The following is a 14,365-nucleotide window of genomic DNA, read 5'->3' on the forward strand; positions in this document are numbered from 1 at the left end:
TCTCTGCTCTCCCTTGTTAGACATGTAGTGTGAATAAAATAGAAGTTCTTGTTTTTTAAGCTTCTGAAATTTTGTGGCTTTTTATTATCACAGAATAATCTAGTCCCTCCAAACTACTATAATCCTACTACTAAAGTTTTAAATAAATAATTTATCTCTCGAGAATAATAATTTTATGTCTTCCTTTTAATTAACCATATTTTATAGGTTTTTCTTGCCATAGAGCAGTAACCAAAACCTGCACTTTATTACTGTTAAGAGTAAGCATATGGTACACACACTGGACTTGTTCCTAATCACAAAGAAAATACCATTTACTATGTGGTTTACCTTGAGAAATTTTGTTGATACTATAAGAAGAAAATAATTTTCTCTTCCACTCCTAGTTTGCTAAAAAAAAAAAAAAAAAAAAAAAAGTTTAGATTTTTAAAAATTTTTTGAAAGAGAATTTTTATTACTTTTATGTACAGAATATTCAACAGCATACACTTAGCCCAATTTAGTGGCCAGTTCTTTAGCCTTTGCCTTTTCCAGTTTGGCAATGTGAGCCACCAACTTTGGACCCAAGATGTTGCCTCCCCAGGAATGGCAGGTCTCATCATATCCGTCATTGTAATTGGTCCCAGTACATTCCTCCAGCTTAGCCAGAGTTCCTTTGTCTTCTGAGTTAACGTGTGTGAAAGCAACAGTGGTGCAGGTCTTCCTGTGAAGGATACCTCTCAGCCTGGTCTTTCCCCCGATAATACAGTAGGGAACCTTCATCTTGTGACACAGAACAGGCAGGAAGACACCCAGCTCAATGGGATCCACATCATGTGCAATCACTACCAGCTGAGCCTTTTTGTTTTCCACCAAGGTGGTGACAGAAAAAGCTCCAGCTCAGAGAATAGGCAGCATCTTAGTGGGTACATCCTCTTTCCCAGCAGGTTTCTTCTCAGCTAGGGCCAACAATCTCTGCTTCTCTTGCTGTGTTTGCAGTCCAGCTTAAGCATTTGAGGAGTTTTTTGGCAGTCCAAAGCCTAGGTGAACTGGAGAATTAGGGGAGGCACTTTTAGATGCTTATAGAGAATAGTCCTTTGCTACTGCAGCCAGAGGCAGAAGAGCCATTTGACAAAGCTGGCAAGGTCTCCTTTGGGCTGGATATCTTGTATGATGCCAGAATTCTTGGGCCTTTTCTCAAACAGGGACTGGTCACCTTCTTAGTCTCCTGCTTCTTGATGACAACAGGGGCCAGGGCCACCTTCTTCCCCTTGGTCTTCTTTCCTTCAGGCATCTTGGGTGACTGGAGAGAGAGCCAGTTTTTTTTTTTTTAAATCGTCAGTGGGTTGTTGAATTTTATCAAATGATTTTTCTACATCTATTGACCTGCAGGTACAGTTTTCCCTCTTTTAGACTTTGGGGGGTTTTTTTGGGTATTTTTTATTAACATAATGTAATATTTGTTTCAGGGGTACGATTCTATTTTTTTTTTTAAGATTTTATTTATTTATTTGAGAGAGATTTATTGAGAGAGATCACAAGCAGGCAGAGAGGCAGGCAGAGAGAGAGGGGGAAGCAGGCTCCCTGCTGAGCAGAGAGCCCTATGCGGGGCTCTATCCCAGGACTCTGAGTTCATGACCTGAGCCTAAGGCAGCGGCTTAACCCGCTGAGCCACCCAGGCGCCCCGAGGGGTACTATTCTTTGATTCATCAGTCTTACACAGTTCCCAGCGCTCACCATAGCACATGCGCGCCCCAGTGGCCATCACCTGCCACCCCATCCCTCCCAACCTCCTCCACTCCAGCAACCTTCAGTTTTGTTTCCTGAGATTAAGTCTCTTATGGTTTGTCTCCATCTCTGGTTTTGGCTTGTTTCATGTTTTCCTCCCTTCCCTATCATCCTCTGTCTTGTTTCTCAAATTCCTCATGTCAGTGAAAGCATATGATAATTATCTTTCTCTGATTGACTTATTTCACTTGTCATAATACCCTCTAGTTCTATCCACATCATTCCAAATAGCAAGATTTGAGGGTTTTTTGATGGCTGCATGATATTCCTATACACACACACACACACACACACACACACACACACACATATATATATATATATATACCACATCTTTATCCATTCATCTGTTGATGGACATCTGGGGCTCTTTCCATAGTTTGGCTGTTGTGGACATTGCTGCTATGAACACTGGGGTACACGTGCCCGAGATCACTACAGTTGTATCTTTAGGGTAAATACCCAGTAGAGCAATTGCTGGATCATAGGGTATCTCTATTTTCAACTATTCCTCTTTTAATTTTTTAATATGGTAACTCCATTACTTGATTATTACTTGATTTTTCTGTTTTAAAAAAACTTACATATCTAGGTTTCCTTTAACTTTACTATCCTTTAAAATGTAATTCTGGATTCAGTTCATTAACATTCTTTTTAAATTTTTGTCATTTATAGTCTTGATGAAGATTGGTCTATAGTTTTCCTTACTCATATTTTCCTTGAAAGTTTTAAGAATCAAGATTATAAAATGATCTGGAGAGTATTCTCTGTGTGTCTAGACCCTAGAGAAGTATGTATATAAGACTGAATGTATTCCATGTTTGTATAATTCATAAATGAATAAATAGTCACATAGTGGGGTTGTATTAAGCTTTTTTAATGATGAAGGGATGTTAAAACTGTTTGGTAACCAGTGATACATATAAAAGGTATAAATTACCTAGGTTAATAAGAGACTCTTAATCTCACAAAACAAACTGGGGGTTGCTGGGGGAGGGGGGTAGGGAGAGGGTGGTTGGATTATGGACATTGGGGAAGGTATGTGCTATGGTGAGTGCTGTGAAGTGTGTAAACGTGGTGATTCACAGACCTGTACCCCTGGGGCTAATAATACATTATATGTTAATAAAAAATAAATAATTTTTAAAAATTACCCAGGTTAGCATTAGAGGCACTCTATAATCTATCTTTGATCAGATCTTAAGCCTCAGGAAAAATATTATTCTTGATTTCCTTTAGCTATATCACTTTTGTTTTCATAAATTAGTACAGCTGATATTTTTAAATCCACAAGATAAATTATATGGTCCCTGGCAAAATCTTATCCCTTTTCAGATGAATTTATCTGGACTCAAGAAGATTGATTTAGTTCTCCAAAGTCATATGACTAAGGAGTCACCTTTTAAGTTCTAACCTCCTTTGCGAGGTAGTCTCTTGGTTTTCCTGCCACTTTTCTGCACCACTGCTCTTACAACACACTATACCAAACTCATCATCTCTCATAATACATGACCTCCTCAGAAGACTTATAGTACTTAAGACAGTCCATTATTTATGTGAGTAGAAAAGGCAAGGTATACTATAGGCATACAATAAATACTTGTGGGTGGACTGGATACACTATTGAATGAAGGAGTATATCTCTGTGTTCCATTACATTGTAAACTTCCTGAAGACAAGTTTGATGCACAGAAGGTGCTCAAAACATGTACATTAAGTAAAGGAATGCATGGAATAAACTGTATAGTTTGGAATAAACCACGAATAAACATACAGAATAAACCATAAAGTGCTAGAACCAACCCAGTAATTTTTTTTTTCTATTCTCTCTTGCTACCCTATAGGGAAAGGCCATAAAAATACATGTTTGAAACACCTTTTTTATTTTCTGTAAGAGAACTGATTATTCAGAAAGAGTTAACAGGAGATGGGATTCCTTAAGGAGATTTTTTTTTTTTTTTGGTCTAAAAAACAGCCTGTTTTGGAAAGTTGCCTCAGGGATTGTTTCACTAAATGCTCACAGCAAAATGGAGAATAACAGGCATCCATGTGTTCTTCATGTAACCAAAGGGACTATGCTGTTCATGTGTATGTGTATGTGGAGTGTATGTGGAACAAGGTAGGATATAATTAAAGGTTTACAAAATATAACCAAAAGTGACATGTGCTTCTATAGTTAGACATCATGAGTTGTGCAAAAAGACTAAATGTGTGGTATTTTCTTTAATTAAGCATTTACAACTTAACAACACAACCTAATATATTCTATTTAAAAGCTAAGATTTTAAATAACTAAAGTTTATAATGTGCTCTTTGTTTTTATTTATCTGTGCATTTCCAGAGTGCCTATCAGTTAATGGTAAATGAAAATGTAATTGAGACCTAAAAAGTTGAGTTATTTGTGTTTTATAAAGGACACAAATGCAGTAAAATTTCTTGTATTTGGTTACAATCCACGTTATCATCTGGTTATGAATCAACTCATGTAGAGATTCTCTAGGGCCATGGGAGCAGCATGTACTAAGCACAGGCAGAACCTTTAGAAGGACTAGAGAGAAAATATTATGCAGAAGTATTTGGACTTTATTTATATTCTGAGATGACAAGCTTGGATTTTATTCAAGAAATTGTGGAGTGGCAGGAATAATATCAGTTTATATGGTTTGTATGATTTTCAGTATAGTACATGGTTATGAAAACTTTCATTGGATAGTAGATAAGATCATGAGCGCTAAAGTCAGATTATGTGGGTACCTATCCAGCTCTACTTCTTATAAACTGTATGACCTTTAGCAAGTTTCAAAGCTTATCACTTTCCTCATCCCCAAACAAGGACAATAATTATAACTACTTCCCTGGGTGCTTTGGGGCATTGATGAGTTAATAAATGTAAGGCACTTAAGACAATGCCAAGCATACTGAAGCAACGTATATGCCAAGATGGTAATGATGATGATGATGATGAAATAATATTAAAATAGAATTAATAATGAGTTCCATAGTTGGGAGTGGGGAAAGTATTTAGAGAAGCAAGATTTCACCTTAAAGAAAATGACTTTGAATAATTACGAGTTATGTTATTATATTTACTCCTTCTCTCTTCTCTTCTGGTCAGACTAGGATCAGACATTAAGTCTTGTTAAACAAAGGTGTTAGAAAGAAATGTGACTGGAATATAAATCTGGAATTCAGATAACTGAGATTTGGAATGGACAAGAAGACGTGACCTTACCGTAGCAATTTCTCCTAAAAGTCCTTTTTATTTCCTCCTATCAAATAGGTGAAGGGGATTATAATATATGCTAAGAGGAGAATGACACTGAAGGGAGAAGATTTGGGAAATTTACATGAGGAAATCTTTGTGAAAGCCTCTTTTTGTCAGTTTCCATCTTAAATAACTCTCTTGGAATGGCAGACAACAAACTTCTTCAAATAGGTCTTAACCCCTTGCTGTTAAATATTATGCTACATGTGACTGGTAGGGGTGGGGTGTTGAGAGATAAGTAGTTCTAAATATTCAAAGCAAATAGATCCCTTTTTAGCTAAGGTCACTCTGAAACAGTGTGAATCATGGTCTGAAATTGGAAAGCGCTGGGACTAAGTAGTCCAGATACATGCTCAATAGTGCAAGGCAAGAAATGGTGAAGTTAGAGACCATGTCAACAGAGAGGGAGAGGAATGAGGACAGACAATGTTCCAGGTTTGTTGACAGCCTGTGAGGATGAGAGAAGTATATTGGGTAGATATGGAGAGTGTTCATTTTCCTTGAGAGAACAGAAGTTGAGGCGGTTGCTTGGGCAAAATAATTGAAAGGCATATTAAATTTATGTTGTCTGGAGCTGGTAGTATTTATGAGCAATTGGAAATATGTTAGAATTTCTGAAAAGAATGTGTTTAGAAATTTCATCAACCTGGAGCCAAAGGCAAAAATGGGTAAAATCACTAAGAGAAAAAGAAGCACATGAAGCAACTAAAAGAGGGGAACAATAGCAGAACCCTGGAAACCTTCAACATTCAAAAGGAAGTTGAAAAAGTAATGTGATAGGAAAGATCTCGAAGTCTCCCTTCCATGATCTCTTTCTTCCTCCTTTCCTTATATATTGATGTTCCCAGGGTTCCATGCTCAGCCCCTGTCCTTTAACATATACACCTATCTCTTCACCTCAGAACCCAAAGAGCCAACTGCCTACTAGACATTGCCATTTCAACATCCCTCAGGCAATTCAAGCTTCCCCACAGGGCCCCCCATCTGACGCTGTTGAATCGGAAAACTCCTTTTATTACTCTTCTTTTAGTGAAAGGCGTTACCATTCACCTTGTGGCTCAAGTCTGAACAGTGCTCTGGATCATTCTGTGGAACTTATCCTTCCGTATTTTCTACATTTAAGTTTACTTAAAGAATTCTATATCCTTTCAAGCTTTCTTACCCACTCCTTGCTCGTACTATCCATAGTAACTCCCCTTTGAGTGATTCTTTCATATTTTGTTAATCTGGTTACTGTGCAGTTTCTTAATCGTGTGTTCTGTGACTTCATCTCCTGCACTGCCCCCATGACTGTTTATGTCATTTCCCCACATAGTATTGATGTACTGTGAGTAAAATTCAAATTCCTTTGAATTGGATATAATGATACTTTGAGCCTCGGCTGTTGAGCTTTACCTTTCACAATTTTGTAAGTGTGAAACCCCTAATATACATACCATGCTGTTTTGAATTTCAGAATGATCTAACTGATCATGCACATGTACTTGTTTGCTTGAAACATCTAAATCAGTGGTCATCAACTATGGCCTATGGGCCAAATCCAGATTGGCATCTGCTTTTATAACTCAAGTTTTCTTGGAATTTATCCATGCCTCTTTATTTATGTGTTATCTATAGATGCTCTCTCACAGAGTTGAGTAATTGTGATAGACATTATCTGGCTCCCCAAATCTACAGTGCTTACTCCCTGGCCTTGTACAAAACAAAACAAAACAAAAAAACCCTTTCCTAACTTGGTTAGCTGATGTCATAAATACTGAGGAAACTTGATCCAAAACAGGATTTCAGAAGTCAAGGAATGTTGTTTTGGCAGGGAACTCTTCATCAACTTCATACAAGTGCATAAGTTTAAAACAACAACAAAAACACTTTGGTTCTCATTTATTACAGGTAGAACATATGTTTATTTTGTCCTCTTTCTACACAAGAACTGAGATTCTTATGTCATCTTCCAATTCTCCATTCCATTCTGACCACAGTACTATATTCATTAGTGGCCAGAAATCTGAAATTAAAAACTTCCAGGCTTGTGGCAGCTATAGGGAAATGCTTCAAAAGACCTCCAATCATAGGCAACATAGTTGACTGAGGGCTGAAGGCATTGAGCTCTGCTATCCATGCCTGCTTTTACACTGGAGCCATGCCTCCCCTGGTCTGTTGCTAATCATGAGTTCAGTATCGACTCTAAGGGAGACCTGTTCCTGGAAAACACATGCTCCTTTGATGCTGGCTTTGGCCTGAGAACATCTTAGAAGGCTTGTCAAACATTCCTTGCCTCGCGTGGTGGTCTAAGATGCTTATACTCAGTCTTCCCTTTTCCTTCACTCAGAGACAGATTTGCATCACTACCTCATAGGTCTGCCTACCTTCCATGGTTCCCGCTCCATTTTTCTCTCATGGGTCTTTTCCTGCTAAATACTTGCATCTTGGTGTGCCTGAGTGGCTCAGTTGGTTAAGCCTCTGCCTTTGGTTTAGGTCATGATCCCAGGGTCCTGGGATGGAGCCCCGCTTCAGGCTCCCTGCTCAGCAGGGAGTCTGCTTCTCTCTCTCCCTTTGCCTCTGTCCCCCACTCTTGCTCAAGCTCTCTCTCAAAATAAATAAAATCTTTAAATAAATAAGTAAAGAATACTTGCATCTTCACTCTCTTTTAGTATCTTTTGCTCAAGGGACCTAAACTCTTTTCCCTTCTCCACAGAGCTGGTCTTTATTTTAATTTCCCCACCTTTCCTCATTTCAATCTTCCCCTCCACTACTTCAGAAAAAAAGAGCAACTTTTTTTGTCAAAGTGGTTAAAAGTCCATAGTGGAACATTCTCAGTTAAACAATATAAAAGAGACACTCTGGACCTTATCACCTCCTTAAAAGCATCACAGTCTGCAGAATCTCAGAGTGAGGTGAGCATTATTCTCTATGACCTATCCACACAGCTTTAGAAATAGCAGGCTAATGGGACATGTGTGTTTCTTCTTTCATCTGGGTGGGGGTGGGGTTTCTACTCTGATTAATAAAGAAGTGGAGAGAACTAAACTGGCTTATTCTTACACAGCACCTATCCATTGATTTATTAAGCAAATATTTATTGACTGCTGTGTGGGAGTTAGGCACTGTTCTAGGTCTGTAAATCAGGCCCTTCATTCCCAGCCTTTGAGAAGCTGGTGCCAAATATAGCCTGCTATGCTCTGCCTCTTGAAAATAGCTTTGATGGCTATGAGATTAGTCAAGAAATTATAAAGTACCCTTTGCCAAAATCTACTAGCCCACATAGTCTACAGATTAGAAGTTAATTTGTGTCTTACTTTCAAATTGCAGATATATCTCTGTAGAATTAAGACTAAACTTGGGGGGCGCCTGGGTGGCTCAGTGGATTAAGCCGCTGCCTTCAGCTCGGGTCATGATCTCAGGGTTCTGGGATCGAGTTCCGCATCGGGCTCTCTGCTCAGCAGGGAGCCTGCTTCCTCCTCTCTCTCTCTGCCTGCCTCTCTTCCTACTTGTGATCTCTCTCTGTCAAATAAATAAATAAAATCTTTAAAAAAAAAAAAAAAGACTAAACTTGGAACACAACCTGGAATGTTTTGATTCAATCAAACAATTTTATTTCACCTAGGACTTGGGGAATTTGCTGGTGTGAAGTTTAGCGATGCAAAATAAACTCAATAAATTATAGAAGAACCACATACATGAAAAATATAACAACGAAAATAAATTTTTAAAAAGAAGAGATGAAATACACCTGAGGAATGAAATAACAAACTAGAAGAGTATATTTGAAAAAAATGCATCACCCTCCCCACCAAAAACAGAGAGGAAAAAAAGAAAGAGGTAAAAAATATATATATATGGCAATGATAAACAGAAAATAGACATAAATGTGATGGCAAACAGGAGGTCCAAGAAAGGGTGAAAACTAAAATTAAGAGGAAGAAACCCTTGACCAAATAATGGAAGTCCATTTCTGAAATTTAAAAAAAAAAAAAAAAAAAAAAAAGATCACAAATGTCAGATTCAAAGTGCCTATAAAGTGCCAATGAGGAGAGGCACTTAGGCATCATAAAATGTAAGAATACTGTAGATGCCAAAAACATTCCAGGAGCTTATAGAAATAACAGATTGTATTCAAAGGGAAAGACATTTTTAAGATTGCACTAAATGTAGCATGGAGTATACTTTCAAGCAAGAAAAGATCTTAGAATGTAGAATTTTTATCCAACAATACTGTCGTACTAAAATAGTCTGTCATATAAGTCCTTAGAAATTTCAGTCCACATCAGTGACAAAAGATTAGTATAAAAATGTATATAAATTCTAACAAACACAAAAGTACCAGCAACCTTTACTTTATAAAAAAGTAAACTTTTTTGCCTATTTTAAAATAAGCAAAACAACATTTCTAGAAGATAGAACACACATGACCAGTAAACAAATACATGATCGATACCTCTATAATCAGGGAATTGCAAATCAAGATTACAATGAGATAGAATTTTAAACCTACTCAATAAGGAAAAAAAAAAAGATTTAACAAATGCCAAGAGGATGTAGAACTACATAATTTGTTATGCATTATTGGTAAGAATGATAATGTTTTGCAACCAGTTAGATAATAGTTTGAATATGCCTTTTACATTTGACCATTCTTACATCTACTGATGCAGCAATTTTATTTCTAAGTAAATAACTAAGAGAAAAATGTCCATGTATGCAAAAAAGATGTGTACAAGAATGTTCTCAGAATCACTGTTCACAGGAGCAACAGCATAGAGACAACATAAGCACCCCTCCATGGGACAGTAGGAGAGAAACAATACTATATTCACTCCATTAAATATTATATGAGTTAGTTTCCCACTGCTGATATAAGAAATTACCAAAAACTTTGACTTGAAATAATACAAATGTATTATCTTACTGTTCTGGAGGTCAAAAGTCTGAAACAGTCTTACTGGGCTAACATCAAGATGGCAGCAGTGCTGTTTTTTCCTAGGGGGGAAAATCCATTTTCTTGCCTTTTCTAGCTTCTGGAGGTTTCCTACATTCTTTGACTCCTTGCTCCCTTCCCTCTTAAAGCCATCAATACCTGGTAGTATCTTTCCCACATGATATAATTCTGATATGCCTTCTCCAGCCTTGTTCAGCATGTGATTACATTGAACCCCTCCTAATAGTCCGGAATAATCTCAAAATCTCAAGACCTTTAGCAACCCTATTTTCATCTAAAATAATAATTCTCCTTTGTCACATAATTTAACATATTCCCAGTTTCTGGGATTAGGACAGGGACATTTTTTTTTTTTTTTGCCACTGTTCTGCCTGCTCCATATGTAACTATCAAAATAAATAAGCTACAGTGATATAACATCACAGAATGAACCCTAGCAATATAATATTAAGTGGAAACAGTCATTCTCAAAATATTATATACAGCAATGTGTCCTTTTTAATAAAGTAAATAATAATAATTTTTAAAAGGTATGTACTTGAAAAGCATTGCCCAATGAGACAGATGGTGAGTGGGGACTGGGCTGAAGGAGGTGACATTTTGGGACATCTACAGTGATGCCCTCAGGTACAACTTAGTTTATCTTACTCCATCAGCAAATTTTTAAGTGTGGATCTTAAATCCACTGGTTATTTGTGATCAGAAAAATTTCCTACGACCTACCAAAAACTTTAGAACAATAATGCTGCTTTTTGGATAAAAAAGTAAAGAATGCATACATTCATTTTTACCTATAAAACTCTATATGTGCAAACAATTATAATGAAAGAAGCAGAAAAGTGGATTAGTAAATTTGAAAGCACAGCTCTGTGTTTTCAGAGTCATGCCATCAGCATCATCTTACTGAGTCATTATCTCACATGTTGGTGTTTTTCTCATTTGCATGTCTACTACAGTGAGATTAATCTTATTTAGGCCTGACTGAAGTTGTAGATTAGATTATGATTGATTTTAGTTTTTAATTTAGTGTTTTACCTTTGAGCAAGCATACACAGGGGAATATCTCGATACTGTGGTATGAAAGGCAGGGATATATAGAACCATGTGCTAACTCTCTCTTCAGAACATCCTGATGCTTCATCTATACTAATTAGAATTTCAGAAGCTGAGCAGGAAATAATTCATATGTAGAAGAGGCAAGATCAGTTGGTCACAGAGTGGAAGTATTAATTCAATTTATTGGTCACTTAAGAGACCTGGACACCCTAAATTAGTTTATAATTCCCTGCACACATATCATATGTCATGCTTTTCAGTGTTCTCCCCAGTCCATTTTCTTATTAGGACTCTCCTGTGATCCTGTATGATGGGTTGAAGAAGCATAATGAATGCCATTCTACAGATGAGGATACCCAAATATGGCAAGAGTAAATACCTCATCTCAGTTGAAACTCATCACCATCTGATGACAGAACTCTACCATAATTCAAGTCTTCAGAATCCTTCCTGTATCAATTAAAGTAATGTTTTTTGAAACAAATACCAAAATGTATAACAGCTAATAAATGATAGAAGTTTCCCATTCAGGTAAAGTACAAAGTAGGTGCTCCTTGACAGCTTTTTCAAAGTGTGAATAAAGGATACAGACTTCACCAGTAGCTTCCAATGCCACTGTCTCTATTTGTATCAAGCTGGTGTAGGAAGAAAAAATATGGAAGATTTTTACAAGGTCAGGCCCAGCAGCAGCATGCCTCACTTCTACTCACATTACATTCATAAAACTCTGTTCGATGTCAAGCAAAGCTAGGGAAAGTCAGTTATCTAGTTGTTTCCTGGAAGAAGAAACTGCTCACAAATATGGTAGACACTTAATCTCTTTCTGCCGTACTAGTACTAGCCAAGAACTCTTTACTGTACCAAGTTACTACAAAGGTTAAGGTATATCCATTTCCCAACGCTTGCAAAGTCACAAAAAGAAGTTATTCCTTATTAGAATCTGTAAAAGGTTAAGTGAGTTAACCTGTTCAATGAGTGTCATGAACATGTTTGTTGACACAGTTCCAAAAGGAATTCTCTAATAAGGAGACACGGGGTTTTCTTGGTTAACATTGCAATAGAGACTTGAATGAAGATATAGATAACATATTGATCTATTTCTACTTAAAACACTTCTGACACACACAAAAGAATTTTTTCCACACCAAGTTCTACTACTCTCTGGACACCAGCTGGAGGAGCTATAATTCAATTCAATTCTGGCACTAACTACCCAGAGTAAGAGATGCTTGTGGCAAGCTATAGAGGAAGAGGTAGAGGAATCCCTGCTCACTCTGGGTATGTTACCCTTTAGCATTCATGTTCACCCCTCCAGAAGCTATCTGAACCCTTTGTTTAGGGTTTTGACGGAGGTTCCATTACATAGGCATGATGGATTAAATCACTGGTCATTAGTGACTAAACTCACGGTCCACCCTGGAGGTACAGGGATAGGACTCAAGTTCGTAGGTGCTACAAGTTAATGAGTTAATGTAAAATGTTTAAAAATGGGAGAACTTCTTTATGATATTGTGTTTCATAACAGTGTCCAGTTTATTAAACTATTTTTTATGCATCAGTTACTGAGTTTTAGTACTAAGCAGTTTCAAATGCATTATCTCCTGGGTGAGCTAAGTATAGTAGATTCCTATTACCCATGGTAGTTATGTTCTATAAACTTTCTAAGAGCAGTAAATTAGTGAACACTGAACCAGTGCTCCTAGGGGAAACACAAGGATACATTCCTGTGAGCCTCTGCTTATAATATTTTCATCAACCAATCAACACACATCCGTGTTTTATGTATCTTTGAGTTTAAAGATGTCTTATTTAATACATAATGTTTATTCATTAGCAGTGAACTTGAACAAGAGCACTGTAACTCATGCCTGAATGCAGCTTATCTAGAACATGTATTTTCTCCAGAAGTTTCATCATATTCTTCTTGTGTTTAGGAACACTAAATTGCATTTCAACACTATGATTGGGAGCCATTTTAAACAGCAAAATCACCAAGAAGAAGCAAAAAGATGTGTAAAACATGGCACTAAATCTATCATGAAAAGGACAATCACTTATTATAGGAGAGTTGAAACAAGAGGAATGCCTTGTTTGGCATCAGCAGGGGACATGAGCATTGGGTCACTCAAATATTTCACTGCTCTGTGCTTGTCTGTGAATGACGACGAAAGCACCACTGGTATTCATGTTGGCTTCCAAATAAATTTTAGTGAGTAGATAAATCGACAACATACAGAATCTGAGTAATGAGAATTAATTTTACCTTTATTATGCCATTTCATTCTTAGAGGTCAAGTCATCTACCAAAGTCATACCATCGGTAAATGGCAGATGTGAAGTCCACTTGGCCGAGGCCAAGTTTTGATTACTATGCTATTTATCTCATGGTCTGTTAGGTGTGTTCAGGAACCAGTGGTCCTCACTAATAATTGTGAATATTTAAACACTGAGTCATTATCCTCTGTGACCTTTAAAATAACTCCAAATCTTAAGATTCAATTATTTTAAGAGATAACTTAGTTGTACAAATTCTAATACATTATGGGGCCACATTTTTAACAATTTTAACGAATTTTTCTCTAAGTTCTTAAAACTTCTAACTAGATTTCATTCTGATGTATTTGTTTTGTAATATCCTTTTGCCTTCCACTATAATGTAAAAACATTAAATTTAAACTGTTTTACTAAGACTCTTTTACAAAAATCCAGAGAAATTTTACTGTTATCATTCATTGAATGCCACTGATCTTATTTTTTCAGACTATAGTTTGCTTTTGATTCGTATCTCATATCTCTGGTAACCCTCTGGTGGGTCAGTAACAATGGTCAGGAATTACATTTAGTTGGCCCTTTTCAGGAACTCAGGTTGACCTCAACATTCAAATGTGAGGGTTCTGAAATTCTTCCAATGCAACATTTTTGATTACCCTTCCCTTTTTTTTCCAGTTTTACTGAGAAATAATTGGCATACATCACTGTATAAGTTCAAGGCATAGAGCATGATGGTTTGATTTGCATATATTATGAAATGATTGCCACAAATAGGTTCTATCCATCTTATATAGATGAAATTTTTTTTTTAAAAAGAAAGCAAAAGGAAGAAATAAATTTTCTCCCTGTGAAGGAATTCTTAAGATTTACTCTTTTAGGGATACCTAGGTAGCTCAATCAGTTAAGTGTCCAACTCTTGATTTCAGCTCAGGTCATGATCTCAGAGTCCTAGGATGTAGCCCCTCTTCAGGCTCCCCACTCAGCAGGAAGTTGCTTCTCTCTCTCCCTCTTCCCCTCCTCCTCCACTCATGTTCTCTCTCTCTCAAAAAATTAAACTCTTTTAGAAAATT

General features: G+C 36.9%; 1 pseudogene across 1 annotated transcript; it reads right to left on the minus strand.

Annotated features, from left to right (window-relative positions):
- Positions 1–433: 433 nt before the first annotated feature.
- LOC309848437 (large ribosomal subunit protein eL8 pseudogene) lies at positions 434–1,281 on the minus strand (annotated as a pseudogene). The gene has a single exon. The product of its transcript is annotated as a large ribosomal subunit protein eL8 pseudogene (transcript).
- Between the last annotated feature and the right edge of the window lie 13,084 nt (positions 1,282–14,365).

The sequence above is a fragment of the Mustela nivalis genome (assembly GCF_964662115.1).
Source record: "Mustela nivalis genome assembly, chromosome: 14".
Lineage (NCBI taxonomy): Eukaryota > Metazoa > Chordata > Mammalia > Carnivora > Mustelidae > Mustela > Mustela nivalis.